Here is a 6,000-nt window from a genome sequence, read left to right on the forward strand (position 1 = left end):
CTTCTCTTCCACTCATCAGTCCTACTCCAGAACCTTTCCCCTTTCAAGCTGGCTAAAGGCAACCAAAATTCGATCTCTACACTGAGTCTTGCAGCAATTTCTCATACCTGTGTACTCCAGTCGTTGCCACCTTCCCATTTTGACCCTCTCCAAGGGTTTCTTGCCCACGTCCTCTCGAATCCCACCATGGATAGAGTGCCAGTTCTTTTGCCTTCAGGATGCGCGGGATTCTGTGATTGGGCAATCGTTTCTTGGCTTCATCGCATACATGAGCCCAGTATGGTCTCCGTGTCGCTGCAGTCGTGGATCTCCGCAGCGCCGACGGGCTATGGCTGCCGGCGAGCCGCGTGGTGAAGAAGGCAGAGGAGGTCCCTGTGCACACCCATTCTAGTTGCAATCCTTCCTTTCCATACAGCTGGTTCTGCTGCTCCTTGCCCGGCTCCGGTCCGTCGACCGTCGTGCACAGAAGGGACCACGGCGCGCCGCCGTAAGTGCGGCTGCAGCATTGCCGGCCGGAACGGAGAGCGGGAACATGCCCTGGTCCCGGATCTCGCGGCGGGTGCCAGCATAGGAATTGGACTCCAGCGACGGGGGCAGCCCTCCGGTCCCGGTGGCCACCAGGTGGAAGTTAGCCGCGGCCGCGCTCGTCCTGGGGTTCGTGACCCCGGCGTCGTCGGCCTCGGATGCTCGCAGTTGTCGTCAGCCTCAGATGCCCACCCGAGACGCACCGGCCTCGGCTCCCTGCCCTCCCCTCCTCTCCGTGCTCCGGCCTTCCCTTCGAGTTCATGGCGCAGCCGCGCGGGACACCGAGGCTGCTCGCCACCGCCGCCAGGCCTCGCGTTCCCTACGCGCCCCGCTGGTGCGCATCTGGGCACGACCGCACAAGCAGCGGCTTGCACATTTGCGTCCGACGCCGGCGTGCGCGAGGAAAACGACAATGGCGGCGACCCTCGCGTGGGCCTGAAGGCCGCCATACTACAGCACGGCGATCTGCTCCCATACGAGGGAAGAGGATGGGCTTGTCGCCTTGCTCTGAGCCATGGGTTCCAGATTTTATTTAAGTCAAGAAATATTTTTAAGTTCTATTCCTAGACGAAACGAAATACTTATTATATTCTAATTAACTCCTATTATATTATAAGAAAAGGATACAGATAGACCGAAAAAAAGGGCTTCATTTCGATTTTCCAATTTGAAAAATCACAGACGGTAGGAAGAGAGATACAATGGAGAAGCAAAGTACAGTGGATTTTTTAACGGTAGAGTTTAACTGGCACACAGGGATGAGAAATTAGAATTGATGGTACATAAGGGATAGGAGATGAGCTAAATTTTGGATAGTATACAGGGAATTTTCTCTTTTTCCTTCTGTGGATATGGGATTTGGGGTGAGTGGGAGGGGTGTTAATTACTGTGTGATTACAGCTTCCTCCACTGTGCTCTACTCCCTCCGTTTTTATTTATAAGATGCACACGCAAATTTAGATTCAAACTTTGTAATCTTGGACCAATAATTTAAATACTATTTTTTATTTTTATATTGTAAATTTTATTTTTTATTTTTATAATGTAAACTTTATATGATTGGGTTCGTAATCAAATATATTCTACAATGATCATAAGTTTATAACCATAAATAATATAATATAAGATAAATGAATGGTCAAAGTGTTATTTGAAAGATCGTGCCAAGTCATACCATGCCTTATAAAAATAGATGAAAGGAGATTTTTTTCCCCTGAAACTTGCGCCGTGAGGTCGGCTGACATTGGCGAGGTCGGTATTGCCGCCAAACACACAGAAGGGCCAATGGGGGACATTTTTGGCTTTATCTGTCAGGCGCTTGTACTTTAATTATTTTTCGGAATTAGTCCGAAGATCACGAGCAGCTTTATATTGTTTCAGACAAAAAAAAATTAAGGGCTATGCTGATTTGACGAAGTACACCACTAATTAAAGCGCGCGGAGATTTAGCTTATCTGCTTCGTGATCCGAGGCTCCCTTTGCTTATCTTGGACCAAATTAAAGGGGATCCACCGTACGGCATGTAATTAATGGAATAACGGCTTTGGATCCATCAGCTGCCTAATTAATAGTGCATCCACAGTGGACACTGTAGGAGCCTAGGGTAGACAGTGTGTTGTCATGCATGTGTGCTCCAAATGGAATCCAACGCGAGCTGCGGCGCACACCACACACCTTGCACCTATGATTCCTTCATTTTCACCCAAACCTGTTTGCTCATGTTAGCGCCGAGTTAATCCAAAAATGTTGCATTTGATCCTCCCATGTTGGAATTCATAAAACACACGAACACCACAATCAAATACTCAGCTGTAGCCGTTTTGATTTTTCTAGATTCATATTTTTTTCTACTATGAACCTAGATATAAGTTATGTCTAAACAAAAAGGCAAAACGGTCTACAATTTGGAACAGAGTAGTTTCTATCTAATTATATAAGTTACTGTGCATACCTATGGCGGTAGGATCCTTGTTTTAATATAATCCACTCTCCACGGAGCTTGTTTTAGCTAGCATTAACCTGATAGCCTCCACAAGGGCAAAGAGACGGTTGCCTAGCTTAGATGCCGTACGGGCACGTACGACGACGGATGCTGAAGAAACAGCTCCTGAAATCAAGTAGTTGCCCATGCAATTTCATCATCAAAAGGCCAAGCAGGGGCACACGAAACACAAAGGTGCGCGGGGGAAGGTAAGCTAAGATTCTCCGTACGCGCGATAGCCGGTGCACGCGAACTTCTTTCCCACCAAACCTTTGCCGACCCGGCCCAGTCCGCCCCGACCCTCTCGGTTGTGTGTCCGGCCATCTACCGTTGCCTTTGGACACCGGCTTTCCAAGATATCAAAAGGGCATTCGCATATACTCGGCCCCGTTCATCGTTTGCCCTAGCTAGCTTGTTTGGCAGCATGCATGCGTCCTATCTTCTTTTCTCTCTTTCTTTCTTTTTTTGAAAGGATCTACCGTACCTCTTTTAATTTCTTTCATTTTCAATCCTCTTTCTTTCTCTCAGTGGGCTGATGATTCACATCCTACACTAGCGCGTCTATCATAGCTTTCGTGTTGTCTGCCTCCACTAACAATTGCAAGGCAAGACACACGCCATAGGCTAGGCAGCTAGAGATGGGTGCGGACCATGCATAAGCATGCACTAGTTTGTCAGTGGTTTTGCTTTTGGTGCATCTTTACCTCTTTAGTTTACGTCACTGAGAAGATCGATTAGGTCTGGTTTCATACTTGGCTTTCTCTTGCCACCTTTTGCTTGGGGAAATTAGGTCTCGATCGCTTGTGGTGACGACGGCGTATCACTTTCTTTTTCCTTTGCTAGCGACAACAATATCTTGCTTCATGCATGTTTTGTAATTTTCAGGCCCGTTTTGGTGTGGCTTACAGTACTTTATCAGTTAGTTTGCCAGGCTAGAAGGGCGTCGAATCGTGCTTCGCATGTTCAAAGATTACTTCTCCTTGTAGTCATTAACAAAGATTCAAGATGAAAGAAATGGAGAAAGAAATTGCATGCGTTCGTCGTGCAGGTCAATTATTTTGTCGCAACAAAGCCAACAAGCTAGTCCAAGTAAAGTGTGCATGCATAGGAATATGTAAGGTGAACTCATATATTGGACAAGATCCTTTTTTTTACTAGAATAAAAAATACTTTATTCCATTTAGTGGGAATAACTTTGCTGCTGGAGCATTGTTACGAGAGTGGTCGGTCCAAGTCCAACATATGCCGACTTCCACTAAAATTCCATGCCGTACGCACCACCCTGATCTCCCGTGCAATTCCGTAGTCCCGCCGGTACGGAAAAAAAGACCAAAAGCTAGGTTAGGAGACATTGAAGATGTGGACCATCACCCATCACCCATGCATGTGAGCTAGTAGCCGGCGCAGAGTGCAGTGCATCGTGACGGTGCAGCGCTTTGGGTCCTGTGGGTTTGTTTTTGTGTATCTTGTGATTGCATGCACCGATCGAGGGAGGACTAAAGAGGTTGGGTTGGCCTTCCCTTGCTTTTTCTAGAGCTCAGCACACCTAGGGAAATTAGGTTTCGTGACTGGCAATGCTTATTTTAGCTCAAGTGGCAGCCTGATGCTTGCAACCGGTACATCCTCTCCAAAACTTGAACAAGGTCATGGTGGCTTGCATTGCATATCCCCGGTCAATTCGCTAGCCGCCTAAAGAGACCGCAAGCCAAGTGCAGGTGCTGCCGGTCTCAATAGCCGGAGCACTCCATTCAACGAGAATAAACTTTGCTGCGTGCCTTTAGTCTAGTCCACTCTCCGTTCTGGGTTGGCTGAAGCTGAACGCTGCAGCGCTTCCGCTCATCAGACAGAACCCGACGGGGAAAGTCGGGAACCCCGGATTCCACGGGCGGCCGTACGGCCCCGTTCCCGTCCGTGCAGTTCCGTAGCGCCCCCTGTACGGAACGGACAGCATTGAACGCGGATCGCTGCCGGCCACCCACCGGGCTTCCGCAGCAGTAGCTTTGGTTTCGATCGGTCGGTCGACTAATCAGCTGACTAATTAACTGTCAGGTGTTGGGTTAGTAGTTTAATGCACGCGCGCAGCAGCGTGTGAACGGAGGACCTGGTGGGCCGATCCCTTTTGCGAAAGCTCACAACTTTTTTTTGTTTTAGTTTATGGCTGGCTGAAGAGAGGATCGAGAAAAAAGATCCGGAAGGGACCGCCTGTGACAGACAACTGACAGCTTACGGTTGCAGTTAGAGGGGTGGAATTTAATGCCCAAAGGTTTTTACAGTGACATGTTAGCATTTACTACTACTTGGACACGTAAAAAGAAGATTTCTCATCACATTAAATTTACGGTATATATATGAAGTACTAAATGTAGACGAAATCAAAAACTAATTGCACGTTTTATTGTACTTTGCGAGACGAATCTTTTGAGCCTAATTAGTCAATATTTGGACAATAATTTACAAATACAAACGAAACGCTACAGTGTGCTACAGTGCTACAACAGTGATTTTGCATCTCCAAAATTGAGCAACTAAACAAGACCTTGGATGGAGTGGTGACCAAGGTGTCATACATCTCTTCTGCTGCGATTTTCCGTTGGCTTCCAGAACTTTTAGTGACTGGAAAGTATAGTTCGATCTCAGCTTCCTGGATGGAGTACTTTTATCATCTGGAAGAAGGTGAAATGAGAGTTCACAAATCGCCCGAGGCATTTGTGGTCATTTGGTTAAGGTTTTTGTCTTGGACTTAAACGTCGGTGAGCATGACAGGTTTTGACAAAAAAAACTGTGGAACGGAGGGAGGCGCATCATCAGCTTGCTGCTATTCCTGTGGTCCACAATCACGGAGAGAGAAGAACCGGGCATCGACAGCAAGTGTGGAGCCTTGATACCAACGGCTATGTGATGCCGGTAAACACACGGGCAACAGTACGAGGGGCAGGCTACACACCACAAATTAAAGCACAACAGCGTTTACTACGGGCTATTACATTAATCCCTTCGTTGAATTTAGGCACTCGCGCGGATTAATGTACACCATGAAAGTATAGTTGACTTAGGAAATTATTATGTTCTAGAGGTTTGGAATTATTTTCTAGAAATGTACGTTCTCTTCGCTTGGGCTTGTCATGTGTCGATAGCAATCTTAGACCATGACTCCGGAGATCATCGCATCCACATAATCCATCGAAAATATATTTGTACTGCTATTATAATATTTGAAGACTTATTAGTAAGAGTATACTATATATGAACCATGGATGTGCCTATCTCACTAGTAAGTAGTAAATTAAACCATCATGTTAACAAATTCCATTTCCCATTATTCTAGTATCTCAAAGATTCGCACCATCATGCATCTACAGTTTCCACCTTCTTTAGATCCCTAGGTCATTAGGTCCAAGGGGGCGTTTGGTTCCCTTTGCTTATTTTTAGCACGTGTCACATCGAATGTTTAGGTACTAATTAGGAGTATTAAACGTAGACTATTTACAAAACCC

Source organism: Setaria italica, chromosome II (assembly GCF_000263155.2).
Source record: "Setaria italica strain Yugu1 chromosome II, Setaria_italica_v2.0, whole genome shotgun sequence".
Taxonomy (NCBI): domain Eukaryota; kingdom Viridiplantae; phylum Streptophyta; class Magnoliopsida; order Poales; family Poaceae; genus Setaria; species Setaria italica.